A 25,460-nucleotide genomic window follows, 5' to 3' on the forward strand; every position below is an offset into this window, starting at 1 on the left:
TCCTTTCACTGGTACATCAGTACCTGAGTATCCGGTCACTTTCACTTGTATTCCATGTAACTTTGGTCTGGGTCTAATTCTCTTAAAATCGGTCTCTGATGTCACATTAACTTGTGCTCCAGTATCCAATTTAAATGGAATGTGTATGTCATTCACTTTTAGTGTCAATATCCAGTCTCTTTCTTCTTTTTTGTTTTCAGACACAACATCTACATTGAATTCCTCTATCTCGCTTTCATCTACTGTATGGACCTTGCTTTGTTGCACTTGGTTCTTACAGCAACGGCCATAATGGTTGTTTTTGTTGCATCTATTGCATGTTTTACCATATGCTGGACACTTTCTTGGTGGATGCTGTGTACCGCATCGACTACATGACTTCTGATTGTCCCTTTCATTTTCGTTTGCTGGCCACGTCTCTTTTTTCACATTGGCGCTCTCTTTGCTAAACGGTTTGTATCCGTTCTTTCTCACTGCATCCACGTTGCAGCTACTGTCACTGAACAGCTCCTTTGCCTGCAACTTCACAGTCTCTGTAACCCTACACAGTGCTATGGCTTTTCCCAGGTCTAGATCTTGCTCTCTTAGCAGTCTTTCCCTTAGACCATTATCTGGAATACCACACACCAGTCTGTCTTTTATCAGCGAGTCTGTCAGTCCCCCAAATTCACACGATTTGCTTCGGTTTCTCAGTTCAGTCACATACTGATCAATAGTCTCGCCGATTTTCTGTACACATGTGAAAAATTTGTGCCTCTCAAAGGTCACGTTGCGTTTAGGTATGCAGTAGGCCTCAAACTGTTCCATTATTTTATCTAGCTTCATTTTGTCTCCATCAACAGCAAATATGAAATTATTATATACCTCCAGCGCTGCATCACCCACGACATGTAAGAACAGTGACGATTTCTGTTTATTACTTTTATCGTCAGCTCCGATTGCTGATAAATACAACCCTACACGTTGTTTGAATCTTCTCCAATTTTCAGCCACATTACCTGTCAATTGAAGCGTCGCCGGTGGGAGTAAACCTTCCATTTTTTCACTTCGTTAGCTATTCTCTAATGGTAAGCAACGATGTTCTCTTCTGGCTTGCTAGTATGTGGAGAGCTGATTTCGCTTACTTGCCACAACTGCGTTCACTGTCCCATCAAGTTGCTAACTTCAGATTTTTGCTCTTTCAGCCACTTCTGACATCATGTTTTGATTTCTTTCTGGGTTCAATAAAGACTCATTTCTGAAAGAGAATGTTGTTTAATCTAAAGTCTTGTTCAAGACTTTCTACAGCTTTTTGCAGAACACACTATGCTGTGATGCATCTGGAATGAAACTGAAAGTAAAACTCCTCTGGACTGCTTGTCTCTCACATGACCTCTGCTGGTCAGGCACAAGTAATCAAAAACACAGACAAATATGCTGTAAGGCATAAGTAATCAAACACAGACAAATGTCACCACTATTTGCTGATATCATTACAGGTTCTAGGCCCCCTCTCAGGGAATGGCTTGTGCCAATGTCAGCAGATGAATGTAGCCGCTCCACAAGCCCTCAGCCGAGCAGGGCAACCAGGACTTAACCAAAAAACCATGCACACTGCAATTTAACAACAATAATTTATTGCAAACCTCTGCCCTTCCCACATTACATCCTCATGTGGAGAAGCCCCCTCCAAAAACACAAAGCTACCAGTCTCGGCCTTACAAAAAGAAAGAAAGACACCAGTCTCGGCCTTACAAAAACACAACAGGCATTTGAGCACACCTTCTACTTTTTGGCCTGCAAGGGCGATGCCTTTCGCATCCTTGCCTGGCCCCTGCCCGCCCTGCAGCTCCTCCTCAATGGGAGCCCAGTGGCTGCAGCAAGGCTGGGGGAAGGCTGCTGAGGGGCAGATGGCGTGATGGCAGATGCCCTTGGGGGTCGGCCTGCACCAGCTCTGGCCTTGGAGTGGCCGGCTGCTGACTGCTCCAACTCTGGCTGGGCGGCAGCAGTCTGTCCAGCGGCTCGTGGCAGCTGCAATGGCGAGTGGCAGTGTCGGCTGCAGGAATGGTGCCAACCTGGCAGATCGCAGGTGCTCGCTGGTCGCCTGATACAGTGGCACTCGCACGGGCCAGCACTGCAGCATGCGCAGCAAACAGCTGAAGGACAGACTGCTGGGCTGCTGCTGCGCGGCGGGTGCCCTGGTGATGCCTGGCTGATCCAGCGAGGGTGGCAGCAGTTAGTGCCCGTGTGGCCCTGGTCTGTGTCCGCATGACACCAGCCAGTGAATGGACGGCACGACTGAGCACTTGGCTAGAAGCCGACTGTGCTGCCACGAAGTCCTGCAGACTCCTGGCCTGTGCTGCACTGAATTGTTCCAGACTCCTGGCCTGTGCTGCACTGAATTGTTGGAGACTCCTGGCCTGTGCTGCTCCGAATTGCTGCACACTCCTTGACAGAGACTCTATGGAGTCAGGCATCCTTGCCACTGCAGCCATGAGCTCAGTGTGCCTGCGCTCAGCCTGGATGGCCATTTCCTCTAGGAGGCGCACCTCCTCTGCGCTGACCGTCGCAGGACTGGAGGCCACACTCACCCTCTGGGGAGAAGTCCGCCGAGCTTCCCCACCCCTCCCGCATTGCTGCAGGCCGCTGGGCCCCGGAGCTTCACTCTCCTCCGACCCTTCCCCCCGGCTCCCCTCCAGGGAAGACGTGTCCCCTACATCGCCATGGGCTGGCGCGGCTGAGGGTGGCACTGATGGGCCGGCTTCCTCTTCCTCCTCCTCGTCTTCTGAAGGGCTGACAGTGGCAGCTTGAGGGCCCGCCTCCTCACCTGGCGATTCACCATCTGAAAGCAGGAAGGCACAAGAGTAGCTTTAGAGTGAGGACAGGGCGGCAGCGAGGGAGGCATGAGTGCTGCCATTCACCGCATTGGTCGGACAGTGGCAAAGGATGGTGATCTCATGCGCAAGTGGAACGAGAGAGGTCCAAAAGGTGATGACCTTACCATTGGTGCCCAGAACAGGGTCGGCATCTCCACTGGCGACGGGGCCAATCAGCCGGCCTGCCATAATGCGCTCCACACGCTGGTCGAGGTCGGAGAGCTCTTTGAGGTCAGGACGGCCTCCCCCGGTCTCAGTTCGGTTGCGCCGGTTGTGCGCCACCTTGGCCTGCAAGAGAAAGGACGGCCTCTAAGTACAGTGTGTAGCCCTGATCTTGTCTGCACTGCCTCCCATGGTCGAATAGCTTGTACAGTGTGTAGCCCTGATCTTGTCTGCAATGCCTCCCATGGTCGAAGAGCTTGTACAGTGTGTAAAGTGCTGAATGTGCAAGTGATTTTCATGCCAGTCCCATAGCTGCTGGATGAGGGCTGGCCATTAGGGCTTTCAGGTCCCTTTGCCCATAAAGTGAGGTGCACATGCAAGGATGAGGAGGACACTGGAAAGGGTACTCACCCTGACAACCTGAGTGAGGTCGTTGAACTTCTTCCGGCATTGCACAGGAGTCCTGGCAACCACGCTGTTGGAAGACACCCTGTTGGAGACCTCCCTCCAGGCTTTCCGGTAGGCGCTGGGCAGCGGCCTCTTGCCACCTTCTGGAAACAGAACATGGCGCCTGCGCTCCACTCCGCCAACCAGCATTCAGGTCACCGTCGCTGAAGTGCTGCGCTCTCTCCCTGGCCTTCTCCATAGCCCTGGGCGTTGTGCAGGTGAAGCTGAAGTGGTCAGGCCTAGGTTGAGGGCTGCAGTATGCAGGGCGTGGCAGGCAAACAAATCGACCCTCCCCCTTTAAGAGCGGACCGGCGCCAGAGTGTCTGCCGTCAATCAAGAACTCGCCACACCGGCGCTGCGCCCGGCCTCGGGGCTATTGCTCAGCACCGCCGGCTTAGCGCCTAAGTATAGTCGTGCATCACCTGTTTTAGCGCAGCAGCAACCTCTTGGGGCGATGCGACTGAATATCAGCGAAGGGGGCGCGACTTGGCGCCGGGCGCAAACTTTAGCCGCCGCCCGACTTTAGCACCCCAAAAGTGGCTCTACTGAATTTCTAGGCCATTATCCTTTACCAAAAGCTCAGCATTGGGATGTGCTGAGCAATTGTCTAGCAGCAAGTATATTTTGCAGTTTTCCTCGAGGCCAGCTTCCGTGCGATGAGCACATGCCTGAGGGACAAAATTCTTCTCAAACCAGTTCAGAAAGATTACCCTGGTTACCCATGCTTTCCTATTGGCATAATAATGCACTTGTAGGAACTGGGGTTCCTAGCCGAAGAATTGAGATTGACTCAGAAAATCAAAAACAATAAAATTTAATGAACAAACGAAGCTGTACAGGAAACTGTACGATACAATGCAAATAGGTCTGGTCTACTTGAAAGCCTCTCTGGAACTGCTAGAAGGTTCCGAGGTCAACTGCTAGCAGGTTCCGAGCTCTACTGCTAGAAGGTTCCAAGCTCTGACGTCATGACATCATCACGTTCTTTCCGCCGTTGAGAGATCACGCGACGGACGGCATGACGTCATCACGCGGAGTACAGGAAAGAAGCCCTAGTACAGTTAACAGATACATTAAAGGTGCAGCCCCCAGCTGTACTACATTGCTGTAAAAGGAATTATATACAATTGTCCGTAATCCTCTGGTGGTTCCGCCACACACTGGCAATACTCTCAAACCCTTGAAACATCTTGGACGCTGGCTTCTCCCAATGACCATAAGCTTACACTTATATGTCCCAGCCGCATTTGCAGCAGCAAGCACAGTCAACCTATCCTTGGCGTCTTTAATACCTGCTGGCTGCGTTTCTTCGGCTGCTGCTAATGCCTTTCGCGGTACGTAGCGCCAAAACAATGCTGTCTCATCAGCATTGTACATTTGCTCAAGTGAAAGGTTTTCATCAGCAATTAGTTTGATGAACTCATCAATATAATTTTCAGCTGCCTCATGATCTGCTGAGGCTTTCTCACCTCATACTTTCAGTTGCCTGATGCCATGATGCCTTTTAAATTTGGCTAGAAGAGTACTCGCATGGAGTTTCGATCCCCAGTTGTGCATGGAATATTTTAGCTTGTTGCACCACCATTGGGCCAGACAAAGGAACATAGAAACATAGAAGATAGGAGCAGGAGTAGGCCATTCGGCCCTTCGAGCCTGCTCTGCCATTGAATGAGATCATGGCTCATCATCCAAATTCAGTACCCGGTCCGTGCCTTCTCCCCATATCCCTTGATCCCTTTAGCATTAAGAAATATATCCAACTCTTTCTTGAATACACTTAATGAACTGGCCTCCACCGCCCTCTGTGGCAGAGAATTCCACAGGTTCACCACTCTCTGGGTGAAGAAATTCCTCCTCATTTCAGCCCTAAATGGCTTACCCCTTATCCTTAGACTATGACCCCTGGTTCTGGACTCCCCGGCCATCAGAAACATCCTTCCTGCATCTAGTCTGTCCAGGCCTGACAGAATTTTATAGGTTTCGATGAGATCCCCTCTCAATCTTCTAAACTCCAGTGAGTATAAGCCCAATCGACACAATCTCTCCTCATACGTCATTCCTGCCATCCCAGGTATCAGCCTGGTGAATCTTCGCTGCACTCCTTCCATGGCAAGAACGTCCTTCCTCAGGTAAGGCAACCAAAACTGCACACAATACTCAAGGTGTGGTCTCACCAAAGCCCTGTACAACTGCAGCAAGACATCCTTGTTCTTGTACTCGAACCCTCTTGCTACGAAGGCCAACATACCATTTGCCTTCTTAACCGCCTGCTGCACCTGCATGCTTACCTTCAGCGACTGGTGCACAAGAACACCCAGGTCTCTTTGCACTTCCCCTTCTCCCAATCTATTGCCATTCAAATAATAATCTGCCTTCCTGTTTTTGCCACCAAAGTGGATAACCTCACATTTATCCACATTATAGTGCATTTGCCATGTTTCTGCCCAATCACCCAACCTGTCCAAATCGTACTGGAGTTTCACGACATCCTCCTCACAGCATACCCTCCCACCCAGCTTTGTGTCGCCTGCAAATTTGGAGCTATTACATCCAATTCCCTTGTCCAGATCATTAATATATATTGTGAACAGCTGGGGTCCTAGGACCGATCCTTGCGGTACCCCACTAGTCACTGCCTGCCACTCGGAAAATGACCCATTTATTCCACCTCTTTGCTTTCTGTCCGCCAACCAGTTCTCTATCCAAGTCAATACCTTGCCCCCAATCCCATGTGCCTTAATTTTGCACGCTAATCTCTTATGCGGGACCTTATCGAAAGCCTTCTGAAAGTCCAAATACACCACATCCACTGGTTCTCCCTTATCTATTTTACCAGTTACATCCTCAAAAAATTCCAGTAGATTAGTCAAGCATGATTTACCTTCTGTAAATCCATGTTGACTTTGTCCGATCCTGTCACTGCTTTCCAAGTGCTCTGCTATTACATCTTTTATAATGGACTCTAGCATTTTCCCCACTACCGATGTCAAGCTTACCGGTCTATAATTCCCCACCTTTTCTCTACCACCTTTTTTGAATAGTGGGGTAACATTAGCTACCCGCCAATCCATGGGTACCTTTTCACTTTGCCTCTGTCGCCACCATTCCATCACTGCTCGATCCAAATCATCACATTTCAGCTTATGCATACTTTTTCTGTTACTCATTTCCTTATGAACATCACTTTCCGCATAAAACTTCATGAGCTTTTCTTTCTGTTTTCTAATATCATAGATGGTGGAGAGTCCAACACCATACTCCTCACTCAATCTTCTCACTGAAGCACCTCTGTCTAATCTCTGAAGTAACTCAACCTTCTTGGCAATTGAAAGTGAACTATGCTTCCTCTTTCCTTTATCTGAACCCATTGGGGTATCTGTTGGGCTTTTTGACATGTTTGCAATGACAACACAAATTCACAATATTTACCTGTGCAGATCTTTAAATCAGGAAAAACACCACAGCAATGGAGCCAGGTTGGGTGGGGTCTGATCATGGGATGTAGGTGGGTCAGCTGGGGTCTCAGCATGGGGTGTAGGTGGGTCACCTGGGGTTGAGTCTGGCCAAAGGGACTTGTGTGCTGTGCAGAGTTGATTCTGGCCGGGGACTTGCACGTGGGAGCTTGGTTGGTTCTAGCCAAAGGGACTTGTGTGCTGTGCAGGGTTGATTCTGGCCAAAGGGACTCGTGTGCTGTGCAGAGTTGATTCTGGCCAAAGGGACTCGTGTGCTGTGCAGAGTTGATTCTGGCCAAAGGGACTCGTGTGCTGTGCAGAGTTGATTCTGGCCAAAGGGACTCGTGTGCTGTGCAGAGTTGATTCTGGCCAAAGGGACTCATGTGCTGTGCAGAGTTGCTGCGGACCCAGTAGCAGCAGTGCGGTGACTGTGAAGACCTGGCCTGGAACTTGTAGGATTGGCGTTTTTATACTGTACAGTAGTTGGGTTTCATTTTTTGACTTTTCACTGGGCCTGGCTGGCGGCGGAAACGGTTTGACAGGGTGTCCAGATTCCGGAACATTTGACGGATTCCGGACGACCCTGCCACCAATCGTCCCGGAGTCCGGATTCCGGAACATTCTGGATCCGGAACTCCGGATTTTGGATGTTCAATCTGTACACAGAAAGTTGATCGGCCTTTAACTGCATATGGAGAGTGGATATTCGGTTTCTGTATCTTTTGAGTACACTCTGACAAACTGTTGAAAACCATGCTCCTTTATACTCCATATAATAATTTTGACTACATCAAAGGAAAATGTCATAGATAAGCCTGTATGACGTAACTATTTCCCAAATCCTTTGAAAACAGAATATCTATGTTATCAGTTTGCAATTGTTTACCTCAGGGTAACGGTAGCATAGTGATAATGTTACTGGACTAGTAAGCCAGAGGCCTGGACTAATGATCCAGAGAGACGTAAGTTCATAATCCCACCATGGCAGTTAGGGAATTTAAATTCAATTAAATAAATCTGGAATAAAAAGCATGAAGCTATCGATTGTCATAAAAACCATCTGGTTCACAAATGTCCTTTAGGGAAGGAAATCTGCCGTCCTTACCTGGTCTGGCCTATATGTGACTCCAGACCCACAGCAATGTGGTTGACTCTTAATTGCCGAGTCCGGAAGGACATAGCTGCCAGCCTGCGACAGGTGGTGAAAGAACCAACACAAGGGAAAAGCCTACTTGGCCTCGTCCTCATGAATCTACCTGTCGCAGATGCATCTGTCCATGACAGCATTGGTAGAAGTGACCACCGCATAGTCATTGTGGAGACGAAGTCCCATCTTCACACTGAGGACACCCTACCACTGTGCTAACTGGGATAAATTCAGAACAGATCTAGCAGCTCAGAATTGGGCATCCATGAGGCGCTGTGGGCCATCAGCAGTAGCAGAATTGTATTTCACCACAATCTATAACCTCATGGCCTGGCATATCCCTCACTCTACCATTATCATCAAGCCAGTTCAATAAGGAGTGTCTAGGAGCAGCACCAGGTGTACCTAAAATTGAGGTGCCAACCTGGGGAAGCTGCAACACAAGACTACATGCATGCTAAAAAGCGGAAGCAGCATGCTGTAGACAGGACTAAGCGATCCCAAAATTAATGGATCAGATCAAAGCTCTGCAGTCCTGCCACATCCAGTCGTGAATGGTGGTGGACCATTAAACAACTAACGGGAGGAGGAGTCTCCCATCCTTAATGATGGTGGAGCCCAGCACGTAAGTGCAAAAGACAAGGCTGAAGCGTTTGCAACCAACTTCAGCCAGAAGTGCCAAGTGGATGTTCCATATCGGCCTACTCCCGAGGTCCCCACCATCACAAAAGCCATTCTTCAGCCAATTCGATTCACTCCATGTGATATCAAGAAATGGCTGAGTGCACTGGATACAGCAAAAGCTATGGGCCCCGACAATATCCCGGCTGTCATGCTGAAGACTTGTGCTCCAGAACTAGCTGCGCCTCTAGTCAAGCTGTTCCAGTACAGTTACAACACTGGCATCTATCCGACAATGTGGAAAACTGCCCAGGTATGTCCTGTCCACAAAAAGCAGGACAAATCCAATCCAGCCAATTACTGCCCCATCAGTCTATTCTCAATGATGGGAGGTATCATCGACAGTGCTATCAAGCGCCACTGACTCACCAATAACCTGCTCACTGATGCCCAGTTTGGGTTCCGTCAGGACCACTCGGATCCAGACCTCATTACAGCCTTGGTCCAAACATGGACAAAGGAGCTGAACTCCAGAGATGAAGTGAGAGTGACTGCCCTTGACATCAAGGTAGCATTTGACTGAGTGTGGCATCAAGAAGCCACAGAAGTCAATGGGAATCGGGGGGAAAACTCTCCACTGACTGGAGCCATACCTAGCACAAAGGAAGATGGTTATAATTGTTGGAGGTCAATCATCTCAGCCCCAGGACATCGCTGCAGGAGTTCCTCCGGGCAGTGTCCTAGGCCTAACTATCTTCAGCTGCTTCATCAATGACCTTCCCTCCAACATAATTTCAGAAATGGGGATGTTTGCTGATGACTGCACAGTGTTTAGCATCATTCACAACTCCTCAGATAATGAAGCAGTCTCTGCTTGCATGCAACAAGACCTGGACAATATTCAGCCTGATAAATGGCAAGTAACATTCACGCCACACAAGTGCCAGGCAATGTCTATCTCCAACAACAAAGAGTCCAACCACAGCCTCTTGATATTCAACGGCATTACCATTGCCAAATCCCCCACCATCAACATCCTGGTCACCATTGACCAGCCACATAAATACTGTGGCAACAAGAGCAGGTCAGAGGCTAGGCATTCTGTGGCGAGTGTCTCACCTCCTTACTCCCCAAAGCCTTTCCACCATCTACAAGGCACAAGTAAGGAGTCTGATCGAATATTCTCCACTTGCCTGGATGAGCGCAGCTCCAACAATATTCAAGAAGCTCGACACCATCCAGGATAAAGCAACCCGCTTAATTGGCACCCCATCCACCAACTTAAACAGTCACTCCCTCCACCACTGGTGCACCGTGGCTGACTTGTGTACCATCTACAAGATGCACTGCAGCAACTCGCCAAAGCTTCTTCGGCAGCAGCTCCCAAACCTGCAACCTCTTCCACTTAGAAGGACAAGGGCAGCAGGTGCATGGGAACACCACCACCTCCAAGTTCCCCTCCAAGTCACACACCATCATGACTTAGAAGTATATCGCTGGTCCTTCATCGTTGCTGGGTCAAAATCCTGAAACTCCCTACCTAACAGCACTGTGGGAGTACGTTCACCACACAGACTGCAGTGGTTTAAGAAGGCGGCTCACCAACACATTCTCTATGGCAATTAGGGATGGGCAATAAATGCTAGCCTTGCCAGCAACGCCCACATCACATAAACAAATTTTAAAAAGTCCCACTTTCTCAAATTCTGTTTCTTAGAGGGAATTTTAACACTCAAATAGCACCAGGATCAGTCAGACTATAACACCAGGATCAGTCAGATAATAAAACCAAGATCAGACAGACTACAGAATAACACCAGGATCGCTCAGACTACAGTATAAAACCAGGATCATTCAGACTTCAGTATAACACCAGGATCAATCAGAATACAATGTAACACCAGGATCAGTCACAATACAGTATAAAACCAGGATCACTCAGACTAAAGTATAACACCAGGATCACTTAGATTGCAACAGCAGGATCAGTCAGACTACAGTATAACACCAGGATCTCTCAGACTACAATATAACACAAGGATCACTCAGACCACAGTATAACAGCAGGATCAGTCAAACTATAGTATAACACCAGGATCAGTCAGACTACAGTATAACACCAGGATCAGTCAAGACTACAGTATAACACCAGGATCACTCAGACTACAGTATAACACCAGGATCAGTCAGACTACAGTATAACACCAGGATCAGTCAGACTACAGTATAACACCAGGATCACTCAGACTATAGTATAACACCAGGATCAGTCAGACTACAGTATAACACCAGGATCAGTCAGACTACAGTATAACACCAGGATCACTCAGACTATAGTATAACAGCAGAATATCTCAGACTACAGTATAACACAAGGATCAGTCAGGCTACAGCATAACACCAGGATCAGTCAAATTGCATTAAAACACCAGGATCAGTCAGTCTACAGTATAACACCAAGATCACTCAGACTACAGTATAAAAACAGGATCTTTCAGACTAAATATAACACCAGGATCAGTCAAACTACAGTGTAACACCAGGCTCACTCAGACCACAGTATAACACCAGGATCACTCAGATTAGTTTTTACAGTAGAAGACACTAACAATATCCCAACACTGGACAAACAGGGGGCTATAGGGGGGGAGGAGCTAAACACAATCAAAATCACTAAGGAAGTGGTACTCGGTAAAATAATGGGACTCAAGGCGGATAAATCACCTGGACCTGATGGCTTACATCCTAGGGTCTTGAAGGAAGTGGCGGTAGGGATTGTGGATGCATTGGTAATAATTTTCCAAAACTCCCTGGACTCAGCAAAGGTCCCGGCAGACTGGAAAACTGCTAATGTAACGCCCTTATTTAAAAAGGGCAGTAGACAGAAGGCTGGAAACTATAGACCGGTTGGCCTAACATCTGTGGTAGTTAAAATATTGGAGTCCATTATTAAGGAGACAGTAACAGGACATTTGGATAATCATAATTTAATAGTTATGAAGTTATGGTTTTATGAAGGGGAAGTCATGTTTGACAAATTTGCTGGAGTTCTTTGAGGAAGTAACATATAGGGTGGGTAAAGGGGAACCAGTGGACGTAGTGTATTTAGACTTCCAAAAGGCATTTGACAAGGTGCCACACAAAAGATTATTGCTTAAGATAAAAAATCACGGGATTGGGGGTAATATTCTGGCATGGATAGAGGATTGGCTATCTAACAGAAGGCAGAGAGTTGGGATAAATGGTTCATTCTCGGACTCGCAATCAGTAACTAGTGGTGTTCCACAGGGGTCAGTGCTGGGTCCCCAACTCTTTACAATCTATATTAATGATTTGGAGGAGGGGACCGAGTGTAACATATCAAAGTTTGCAGATGATACTAAGATGGGGGGGAAAGTAGTGAGTGAGGAGGACATAAAAAACCTGCAAGGGGACATAGACAGGCTAAGTAAGTGGGCAGAGATTTGGCAGATGGAATACAATACTGGAAAGTGTGAGGTTATGCACTTTGGCAGGAAAAATCGTAGAGCAAGTTATTATCTTAATGGCAAGAAACTGGAAAGTACTGAAGTACAAAGGGATCTGGGGGCCCTTGTGTATGAAACTCAAAAGGTTAGTATGCAGGTGCAGCAAGTGATTAAGAAGGCCAATGGAATGTTGGCTTTCATTGCTAGGGGGCTAGAATATAAAAATAGGGAGGTATTGCTTCAGTTATACAAGGTATTGGTGAGACCGCATCTGGAATACTGCATACAGTTTTGGTGTCCATACTTAAGAAAAGACATACTTGCTCTCGAGTCAGTACAAAGAAGGTTCACTCGGTTAATCCCGGGGATGAGGGGATGGACATATGAGGAGAGGTTGAGTAGATTGGGACTCTACTCATTGGAGTTCAGAAGAATGAGAGGCAATCTTATTGAAACATATAAGATTGTGAAGGGGTTGGATCGGGTGGATGCGGGGAGGATGTTCCCGATGATGGGTGAAACTAGAACTAGGGGGCATAGTCTTAGAATAAGGGGCTGCTCTTTCAAAACTGAGATGAGGAGGAACTACTTCACTCAGAGGGTGGTAGGTCCATGGAATATGCTGCCCAAAAAGCTGTAGCAGCTACATCATTACATAAATTTAAAACAGAAATAGACAGTTTCCTAGAAGTAAAGGGAATAAAGGGTTATGGGGAGCGGGCAGGAATTTGGACATGAGTCTAGGTTCGGATCGGTCATGGCCCTATGGGTAGCGGAGCGGGCCCAGGGGCCGTGTAGCCTGATCCTGCTCCTATTTCATGTGTCTAATTCTGTTAGGTTCAGGAGATGGTTCTGTGATAGTAGATTGGCGGTTAGGATCAGATCAGCCATGATCTTATTGAATGGCGGAGCAGGCTCGAGGGGCCGATTGGCCTACTCCTGCTCCTATTTCTTATGTTCTTATGTTCTTATGATTACAACACCAGGATCAGACAGACTACAGTATAAAACCAGGATGACTCAGACTACAGTATAAAACCAGGATCACTCAGACTACAGTATAACACCAGGATCACTCGGATTATAACACGAGGATCACTCAGACTACAGTATAACACTAGGATCTCTCAGACTACAGTATAAACCCAGGATCAGTCAGACTACAGTATAACATCTGGATCAGTCAGACTAAAGTATAATACCAGGATTACTCAGACTACAGTATAACAGCAGGATCACTCAGACTACAGTATAACAGCAGGATTACTCAGATTATAACACCAGGATCACGCAGACGACAATATAACAGCGGGATCACTCAGACTACAGTATAACACCAGGCTCAGTTAGACTACATTATAACACCAGGGTCAGTCAGACTACACTATAACACCAGGATCAGTCAGACTACAGTGCAACACCAGGATCAGTCAGACTACAGTATAACACCAGGATCAGTCAAACTACATTAAAAACACCAAGATCACTCAGACTACAGTATAAAACCAGGATCATTCAGACTACAGTATTACAGTAGGATCACTCAGACTACAATATAACACCAGAATCAGTCAGGCTACAGTATAACACCAGTCTCAGTCAGACTACAGTATAACACCAGGATCAGTCAGACTATAGTATAACACCAGGATTACTCAGATTACAACACCAGGATCACTCAGGCTACAGTGTAACACCAGGATCAGTCAGAATACAGTATAACACCAGGATCAGACAGACTACAGTATCAAACCAGGATTACTGAGACTACAGGATAACACCAGGATCAGTCAGACTACAGTGTAACACCAGGATCACTCAGACTACAGTATAACACCAGGATCAGTCAGATTAGAGTATAACACCAGGATCACTCAGATTACAGTATGAAACCAGGATCAGGCAGACTAGAGTATAACACCAGGATTACTCAGACTACACTATAATACCAGGATCAGTCAGACTACAGTATAACAGCAGGATTACTCAGACTACAGTATAACACCAGGATCACTCAGACTACCGTATAACACCAGGATCATTCAGACTACAATATAACACCAGGATCAGTCAGACTACAGTATAACACCCGGATCAGTCAGACTACATTATAACACCAGGATCCATCAGCCTATATTATAACAGCAGGATCAGGCAGACTACAGTATAACACCAGGATCTCTCAAACTACAGTATAACACCAGAATCTCTCAGACTACAGTATAACACCTGGATCAGTCAGACTACAGGAGAACACCAGGATCAGACAGGCTACAGTATAAAACCAGGATCACTCAGAGTACAGTATAACACCAGGATCAGTCAAACTATAGTATAACACCAGGATCAGTCAAACTACATGAAAACACCAGGATCAGTCAGTCTACAGTATAACACCAAGATCACTCAGACTACAGTATAAAACCAGGATCACTCAGGCTAAAGTATAACATCAGGATCAGTCAGAGTACAGTGTAACACCAGGATCACTCAGACTACAGTATAACACCAGGATCACTCAGAATACAACACCAGGATCAGTCAGTCTACAGTATAACACCAGGATCACTCAGACTATAACACCAGGATCACTCAGATGACAGTATAACACCTGGATCTGTCAGACTACAGGAGAACACCAGGATCAGACAGGCTACAGTATAAAACCAGGATCACTCAGAGTACAGTATAACACCAGGATCAGTCAAACTATAGTATAACACCAGGATCAGTCAAACTACATGAAAACACCAGGATCAGTCAGTCTACAGTATAACACCAAGATCACTCAGACTACAGTATAAAACCAGGGTCACTCAGACTAAAGTATAACATCAGGATCAGTCAGACTACAGTGTAACTCCAGGATCACTCAGACTACAGTATAACACTAGGATCTCTCAGACTACAGTGTAAACCCAGGATCAGTCAGACTACAGTGTAACATCCGGATCAGTCAGACTAAAGTATAACACCAGGATCAGTCAGATTACACTATAACACCAGGATCATTCAGACTACAGTGTAACACCAGGATCAGTCAGACTAGAGTATAACACCAGGATCAATCAGGCTACTGTACACCTCCAAGATAAGTCAGACTACTGTATAACACCAGGATCAGTCAGACTAGACTATAACTCCAGGGTCAGTCAGAGTACATTATAACACCAGGATCAGTCAAACTGCATTATAACACCAAGATCACACAGACTACAGTAAAAAACCAGGATCATTCAGACTACAGTATAACAGCAGGATCACTCAGACTGCAGTATAACACCAGAATCAGTCAGGCTACAGTATAACACCAGGATCAGTCAGACGCCAGTATTACACCAGGATGACTCAGACTACAGTATAACACCAGAATCTCTCAGACTACAGTGTAGCACCAGGATCAGTCAGACTACAGTATAACACCAGGATCAGTCAGACTACAGTATTACACCAGGATCACACAGACTACAGTATAAAACCAGGATGACTCAGACTACAGTATTACACCAGGATCAGTCAGACTAGAGTATAACACCCGGATCAGTCAGACTACAGTTTAACACCAGGATCACTCAGACTACAGTATAACACCAGGATCACTCAGACTACAGTATAACACCAGGATCACTCAGATTATAACACCAGGATCACTCAGACGAAAGTATAACAGCTGGATCACTCAGACTACAGTGTAACACCAGGATCACTCAGACTACAATATAAACCCAGGATCAGTCAGACTACAGTATAACACCAGGACCACTCAGATTATAACACCAGGCTCTCTCAGACGAAAGTATAACAGCGGGATCACTCTGACTACAGTATAACACCAGGATCACTCAGACTACATTATAGCACCAGGATCAGTCAGGCTACATTATAACACCAGGCTCAGTCAGACTACACTATAACACCAGGATCAGTCAGAGTACAGTGTAACACCAGGATCAGTCAGACTAGAGTATAACACCAGGATCAGGGAGTGCGGAGGCATTGAGTGGAGCGAGAGTTTGGTAAGTGGTAGAAAAGTCACTTAAGTGTATTTAGTAAATTTTAGTGAGCTCCAAGACTGGTGTGGGAAAAATGGGTTTTCTTTCTTGGGACACTGGCACCAGTACTGGGACAGGAGGGAGCTGTTTCATTGGGACGGACTTCACTTGGCCAGTGCTGGGACTAGAATCCTGGTGAATCATATAACTAGGGCTGTAGAGAGGGCTTTAAACTAATTAGTGGGGGGGAGGTTTCAAGAGAGCAAGTCATAAAAATGACAACGGAGAAGGTCATAGACTTAGGTAGCAGTGGGGAATTAAAAAACAGAATGTGTCAGGAAGGGACAGAGGTATGGAGTAAAACGTAAAGTAGTAAAAGGGGAAAAAGCAGGAACTAAGTGTCACAAAACATATTTGAAAGTTCTTTATCTGAATGCACGTAGCATTCGTAACAAAATGAATGAGTTAACAGCACAAATAATTACATATGGGTATGATCTTGTGGCCATTACAGAAACTTGGCTGCAGGGTGACCATGACTGGGAATTTAACATACCAGGTTATTTAACAATCAGGAAGGACAGGCAGGAAGGAAGGGGAGGTGGGGTGGCTATGTTAATAAAGGAAGGAATCACTGTAATACAGAGAAATGATATTGGGTCAAAGGATCAGGATAGTGAAACAGTTTGGGTGGAGATAAGGAATAATAAGGGGAAAAAACCACTAGTGGGCGTAGTCTATAGGCCTCCGAACAGTTGCAACCCTGTTGGACGGAGTATTAATCAGGAAATAGTTGAGGCTTGTAATAAGGGAACAGCTATAATTATGGGGGATTTTAACTATCATATTAACTGGACAAATCAAATTGGGCAGGGCAGTCTTGAGGATGACTTCATTGAGTGTATTAGGGATGGGTTTCTTGAGCAGTATGTAACTGAACCGACCAGGGGGCAAGCAACCTTAGATTTGGTCCTGTGTAATGAGACAGGATTAATTAAAAATGTCCTAGTAAATGATCCCCTTGGAATGAGTGACCATAACATGGTTGAATTCCATATTCAATTAGAGGGTGAGAAGGTTGGATCTCAAACAAGCGTGCTGAGCTTGAGTAAAGGAGATTATGAAGGTATGAGAGCGGAATTGATTAGAGTGGACTGGGAAAATAGATTAAAGGGTAAGATGGTACATGATCAGTGGTGTATATTTAAGGAGTTATTTTACAACTTCCAAAAAATATATATTCCACTGAGGAAAAAAGTGTGTAAAAGAAAAGATAGCCATCCGTGGCTAAATAAAGTAATTAAGGATAGTATCTGATGAAAAACAAGGGCATATAAGGTAGCCAAATCTAGTGGGAGGATAGAAGATTGGGAAGTCTTTAAAAGACAGCAAAAAATAACAAAAAGATTGATTAAGAAAGGGAAGATAGATTATGAAAATAAATGAGCAAAAAATATAAAAACAGATAGCAAAAGTTTCTATAGTTATATAAAAAGAAAAACGGTGGCTAAAGTAAATGTTGGTCCCTTAGAGGATGAGACCGGGAATTTAATGGTGGGAAACATGGAGATGGCAAAAACGCTGAACAAATATTTTGTATCAGTCTTTACAGTAGAGGACACTAAGAATATCCCAACACTGGACAAACAGGGGGCTCGAGGGGGGGAGGAACTAAATTCGATTAAAATCACTAAGGAAGTAGTACTTGGTAAAATAATGGGACTCAAGGCGGATAAATCCCCTGGACCTGATGGCTTACATCCTAGGGTCTTGAGAGAAGTGGCGGTAGGGATTGTGGATGCATTGGTAATAATTTTCCAAAACTCCCTGGACTCAGGAAAGGTCCCGGCAGATTGGAAAACTGCTAATGTAACACCCTTATTTAAAAAGGGCAGTAGGCAGAAGGCTGGAAACTATAGACCTGTTAGCCTAACATCTGTGGTTGGTAAAATTTTAGAGTCCATTATTAAGGAGACAATAACGGGACATTTAGATAAACATAATTTAATAGGACAAAGTCAGCATGGTTTTATGAAGGGGAAGTCATGTTTGACAAATTTGCTTGAGTTCTTTGAGGAAGTAACATATAGGGTGGATAAAGGGGAACCAGTGGACGTAGTGTATTTAGACTTCCAAAAGGCATTTGACAAGGTGCCACAGAAAAGATTATTGCTCAAGATAAAAAATCACAGAATTGGGGGTAATATTCTGGCATGGGTGGAGGATTGGCTATCTAACAGAAAGCAGAGAGTTGGGATAAATGGTTCATTCTCAGACTGGCAATCAGTAACTAGTGGTGTTCCACAGGGGTCAGTGCTGGGTCCCCAACTCTTTACAATCTATATTAATGATTTGGAGGAGGGGGCCGAGTGTAACATATCAAAGTTTGCAGATGATACAAAGATGGGAAGGAAAGTAGTGAGTGAGGAGGACATAAAAAACCTGCAAAGGGACATAGACAGGCTAAGTAAGTGGGCAGAGATTTGGCAGATGGAATACAATACTGGAAAGTGTGAGGTTATGCACTTTGGCAGGAAAAATCATAGAGCAAGTTATTATCTTAATGGCAAGAAACTGGAAAGTACTGTAGTACAAAGGGATCTTGGGGTCCTGGTGCACGAAACTCAAAAAGTTAGTATGCAGGTGCAGCAAGTGATCAAGAAGGCCAATGGAATGTTGGCTTTTATTGCTAGGCGGATAGAATATAAAAACAGGGAGGTATTGTTGCAATTGTACAAGGTATTGGTGAGACCGCACCTGGAATACTGCATACAGTTTTGGTGTCCATACTTAAGAAAAGACATACTTGCTCTTGAGTCAGTACAAAGAAGGTTCACTCGGTTAATCCCGGGGATGAGGGGGTGGACATATGAGGAGAGGTTGAGTAGATTGGGACTCTACTCATTGGAGTTCAGAAGAATGAGAGGCGATCTTATTGAATCATATAAGATTGTGAAGGGGCTTGATCGGGTGGATGCGGTGAGGATGTTACCAATGATGGGTGAAACTAGAACGAGGGGGCATAATCTTAGAATAAGGGGCTGCTCTTTCAAAACTGCGATGAGGAAAAACTTCTTCACTCAGAGGGTAGTAGGTCTGTGGAATTTGCTGCCCCAGAAAGCTGTGGAAGCTGCATCATTAAATAAATTTAAAACGGAAATAGATAGTTTCCTAAAAGTAAAGGGAATTAGGGGTTATGGGGAGCGGGCAGGAAATTGGACATGAGTCTAGGTTCGGAACGGTCATGGCCCTGTGGGTAGCGGAGTGGGCCCAGGGGCCGTGTAGCCTGGTTCTGCTCCTACTTCTTCTGTTCTAATTCTGTGTTAGATTTCAGGAGATGGCTCTATTCCTGTTCCTGGCTGGGGTGGAGATCACCTTTTACAGAAGGTAAGTACTGTGAAAATATAGGGACAGAGTGATCTCCTGGATGAGTTTCGATCGCCTAGATGGGTTGGTGAGGAATTTCCCAGATTTTTTCTCCCAAATTGGCCATTGGGTTTTTATCTGGTTTTTCGCCTCTCCCAGGAGATCACATGGGTTCAGGTGGGATGTAGAGTGATAGTAGATTTGAGGTTAGGATCAGATCAGCCATGATCTTATTGAATGGTGGAGCAGGCTCGAGGGGCCGATTGGCCTACTCCTGCTCCTATTTCTTATGTTCTTATGAATCAGGCTACTGTATACCTCCAGGATAAGTGAGACTACAGTATGACACCAGGATCAGTCAGACTAGAGTATAACACCAGGATCACTCAGACTACAGTATAACACCTGGATCAGACAGACTACAGTATAACACCAGGATCACTCAGACTACAATATAACACCAGGATCACTCAGACTACCGTACAACACCAGGATCACTCAGACTACAGTATAACACCAGGATCACTCAGACTACAGCATATCAACAGGATCACTCAGAATAAAATATAACATCAGGATCACTCAGACTACAGTATAACACCTGGATCAGACAGCCTACAGTATAACACCAGGATCACTCAGACTACAGTGTAACACCAGGATCACTCAGATTACAGTGTAACACCAGGATCACTCAGACTGCAATATAACACCAGCATCACTCAGACTACAGTTTAACACCAGGATCAATAAGACTACAGGAGAACACCAGGATCGGACAGGCTACAGTATAACACCAGGATCACTCAGATTATAACACGAGGATCACTCAGACTACATTATATCACTAGGATCTCTCAGACTACAGCATAAACCCAGGATCAGTCAGACTACAGTATAACACCCGGATCAGTCAGACTACAGTATAATACCAGGATTACTCAGACTACAGTATAATACCTGGATCAGTCAGACTACAGTATAACACCAAGATCACTCAGACTACAGTATAAAACCAGGATCACTCAGACTAAAGTATAACATCAGGATCAGTCAGACTACAGTGTAACACCAGGATCACTCAGACTAAAGTATAACACCAGGATCACTCAGAGTACAACACCAGGATCAGTCAGTCTACAGTATAACACCAAGGTCGCTCAGACTACAGTATAAAACCAGGATCACTCAGACTAAAGTATAACACCAGGGTCAGTCAGACTACAGTATATAACACCAGGATCAGTCAAGACTACAGCATAACACCAGGATCGCTCAGACTACAGTATAATACCAGGATCACTAAGACTACAGTATAACACCAGGATCACTCAGATTATAATACCAGGATCACTCAGACGAAAGTATAACAGCAGGATCACTCAGACTACAGTGTAACACCAGGATCACTCAGACTACAGTATAAACCCAGGATCAGTCAGACTGCAATGTAACACCAGGATCACTCAGACTACAGTATAACACCAGGATCACTCAGAATACAACACCAGGATCAGTCAGTCTACAGTATAACACCAAGATCACTCAGACTACAGTATAACACCAGGATCACTCAGATTATAACACGAGGATCACTCAGACTACAGTATAACACTAGGATCTCTCAGACTACAGTATAAACTCAGGATCAGTCAGACTACAGTTTAACATCCGGATCAGTCAGACTACAGTATAACACCAGGATTACTCAGACTACAGTATTACACCAGGATCACTCAGACTACAGTATAACACCAGGATCACTAAGGCTACAGTATAACACCAGGATCACTCAGATTATAACACGAGGATCACTCAGACTACAGTATAACACTAGGATCTCTCAGACTACAGTATAAACTCAGGATCAGTCAGACTACAGTTTAACATCTGGATCAGTCAGACTACAGTATAACACCAGGATTACTCAGACTACAGTGTAACACCAGGATCACTCAGACTACAGTATAACACCAGGATCACTAAGACTACAGTATAACACCAGCATCACTCAGATTATAACACGAGGATCACTCAGACTACAGTATAACACTAGGATCTCTCAGACTACAGTATAAACTCAGGATCAGTCAGACTACAGTTTAACATCCGGATCAGTCAGACTACAGTATAACACCAGGATTACTCAGACTACAGTGTAACACCAGGATCACTCAGACTACAGTATAACACCAGGATCACTCAGACTACAGTATAACACTAGGATCTCTCAGACTACAGTATAAACTCAGGATCAGTCAGACTACAGTTTAACATCCGGATTTGTCAGACTACAGTATAACACCAGGATTACTCAGACTACAGTGTAACACCAGGATCACTCAGACTACAGTATAACACCAGGATCACTAAGACTACAGTATAACACCAGGATCACTCAGATTGTAACACCAGGATCACTCAGACGACAGTATAACCGCGGGATCACTCAGACTACAGTATAACACCAGGATCACTCAGACTATTTTATGGGGAACAGATAGGCGTTTCTATGGCCGTAGACGTGACTCCAGGATGGTTTGTTGCCTCCCTGATGCCAGGGTCAAGGATATCACTGAACGGCTGCAGGGCATTCTGAAGGGGGAGGGTGAACAGGCAGAGGTCGTGGTTCACATTGGGACCAACGACATAGGTAGGAAGAGGGATGAGGTCCTGCAGCAAGAATTTAGGGAGCTAGGTAGCAGATTAAAGAGTAGGACCTCAAAGGTTGTAATCTCTGGATTACTCCCGGTGCCACGTGCTAGTGAGTATAGGAATAGGAGGATAGAGCAGATGAATGCGTGGCTAATGAGTTGGTGCAGGAGGGAGGGCTTTAGTGTCCTGGATCACTGGGCCTGCTTCTGGGGAAGGTGGGACTTGTACAAGTTGGACGGGTTGCACCTGAACCAGAGCGGGACAAATATCCTTGCGGGGAGGTTTGCTAGCACTGTTCGGGGGGGTTTAAACTAAAATGGCAGGGGGTTGGGAACCTGAGCAGGGAGACAGAGGAAAGGAAAACAAGGATAAAAGCAAAAGATAGGAAGGAGAAAAACAAAAGTGGCAGTCAGAGAAATCAACGGTTTAAATCAAACGTGGCCACAGTAAATAATAATTCGAATAGGTCTAAGAGCGTTAAAAAAACAAGCCTGAAGGCTTTGTGTCTTAATGCGAGGAGCATTTGTAATAAGGTGGATGAATTGGCTGCGCAAATAGAGGTAAACGAATATGATTTGGTCGGGATTACGGAAACATGGCTCAAGGATGGCCAAGACTGGGAACTCAACATCCAGGGGTATTCGATATTCAGGAAAGATAGGCAAAAAGGAAAGGGAGGTGGGGTAGCATTACTGGTTAAAGAAGGGATTAATACAATTGTAATGAAGGACATTAGCTCTGATGATGTGGAATCTGTATGGGTAGAATTGAGAAATACTAAGGGGAAAGAAATATTAGTGGGAGTGGTATATAGACCTCCAAACAGTAAGGCGGAGGTTGGGGATGGCATTAAAAGGGAAATTAAAGAAGCGTGCAATAAGGGCACAGCAGTCATCATGGGTGACTTTAATCTACATATAGATTGGGCCAACCAAATTAGTAACAATACTGGGGAGGAGGAATTCCTGGAGTGTTTACGGGATGGTTTCCTGGACCAATATGTCGAGGAACCAACCAGAGATCAGGCCATCTTAGACTGGGTATTATGTAAGGAGAAAGGATTAATTAGCAATCTTGTTGCACAAGGCCCCTTGGGTCGGAGCGATCATAATATGATCGAATTCTTCATTAAGATGGAGAATGAAATAGTTGACTCAGAGACAAAGGTCGTCAATTTAAACAAAGGAAACTACGATGGTATGAGGAGTGAGTTGGGTAGGATTGATTGGGGAATGGCACTCAAAGGGTTGACGGTGGATAGGCAATGGCAAACATTCAAAGACTGAATGGATGAGCTACAGAATTTGTTCATCCCAGTTTGGCATAAAAATAAAACAAAAAAAGTGACTCAACCGTGGCTAACAAGGGAAATTAGGGATAGCATAAGATCCAAGGAGAGGACATATAAATTGGCTAGAAAAAGCAATAATCCTGAGGATTGGGAGCAGTTTAGGAGTCAACAAAGGAGGACAAAGGGATTAATTAAGAAAGGGAAAATAGAATATGAGAGTAAGCTTGCTGGGAACATAAAAACTGACTGTAAAAGCTTTTATAGATATGTAAAGAGAAAAAGATTGGTGAAGTCAAGCGTAGGTCCCTTACAGTCAGAATCAGGGGAATTTATAATGGGGAACAAAGAAATGGCAGACCAACTAAATACGTACTTTGGTTCTGTCTTCACAAAGGAGGACACAAATAACCTCCCAGAGATGCCGGGGGACATAGGGTCTAATGAGAGGGAGGAACTGAAAGAAATCAGTATTTGTAGGGAAATGGTGTTAGGAAAATTGATGGGACTGAAGGCCGATAAATCCCCAGGGCCTGATGGTCGACATCCCAGGGTACTTAAGGAAGTGGCCCCAGAGATAGTAGATGCATTGCTGGTCATCTTCCAGAACTAGATAGACTCTAGAACAGTACCCATGGATTGGAGGGTAGCTAATGTTACCCCACTATTTAAAAAGGTGGCAGAGAAAAAGTGGGGAAGCCTGACATCGGTAGTGGGGAAAATGCTAGAGTCTATTATAAAAGATGTAATAGCAGAGCACTTGGAAAGCAGTGACAGGATCGGACAAAGTCAACATGGATTTACAAAAGGTAAATCATGCTTGACTAATCTACTGGAATTTTTTGAGGATGTAACTGGTAAAATAGATAAGGGAGAACCAGTGGATGTGGTGTATTTGGACTTTCAGAAGGCTTTCGATAAGGTCCCACATAAGAGATTAGCGTGCAAAATTAAGGCACATGGGATTGGGGGCAATCCCAATTGGGGTTGGATAGAGAACTGGTTGGCGGACAGAAAGCAAAGAGTTGGAATAAACGGGTCGTTTTCCGAGTGGCAGGCAGTGACTAGTGGGGTACCGCAAGGATCGGTCCTAGGACCCCAGCTGTTCACAATATATATTAATGATCTGGACGAGGGAATTGGATGTAATATCTCCAAATTTGCAGACGACACAAAGCTGGGCGGGAGGGTAAGCTGTGAGGAGGATGTCGTGAAACTCCAGTACGATTTGGACAGGTTGGGTGATTGGGCAAATGCACTATAATGTGGATAAATGTGAGGTTATCCACTTTGTTGGCAAAAACAGGAAGGCAGATTATTATTTGAAAGGCAATAGATTGGGAGAAGGGGAAGTGCAAAGAGACCTGGGTGTTATTGTGCACCAGTCGCTGAAGGTAAGCATGCAGGTGCAGCAGGCGGTTAAGAAGGCAAATGGTATGTTGGCCTTCGTAGCAAGAGGGTTCGAGTATAAGAACAAGGATGTCTTGCTGCAGTTGTACAGGGCCTTGGTGAGACCGCACCTTGAGTATTGTGTGCAGTTTGGTCACCTTACCTGAGGAAGGACGTATTTGCCATGGAGGGAGTGCAGCGAAGATTCACCAGGCTGATACCTGGGATGGCAGGAATGACGTACAAGGAGAGATTGTGTCGATTGGGCTTATACTCACTGGAATTTAGAAGATTGAGAGGGGATCTCATCGAAACCTAGAAAATTCTGTCAGGTCTGGACAGACTAGATGCAGAAAGGATGTTTCTGATGGCCGCGGAGTCCAGAACCAGGAGTCATAGTCTAAGGATAAGGGGAAAGCCATTTAGGACTGAAATGAGGAGGAATTTCTTCACCCAGAGAGTGGTGAACCTGTGGAATTTTCTGCCGCAGAGGGCGGTGGAGGCCAGTTCATTAAATATATTCAAGAAAGAGTTGGAAATATTTCTTGACGCTAAAGGGATCAAGGGATATGGGGAGAAGGCAGGGACAGGGTACTGAATTTGGATTATCAGCCATGAT

Source organism: Somniosus microcephalus, chromosome 5 (assembly GCF_052327205.1).
Source record: "Somniosus microcephalus isolate GS21.2 chromosome 5, FLI_Smic_1.0, whole genome shotgun sequence".
Classification (NCBI taxonomy): domain Eukaryota; kingdom Metazoa; phylum Chordata; class Chondrichthyes; order Squaliformes; family Somniosidae; genus Somniosus; species Somniosus microcephalus.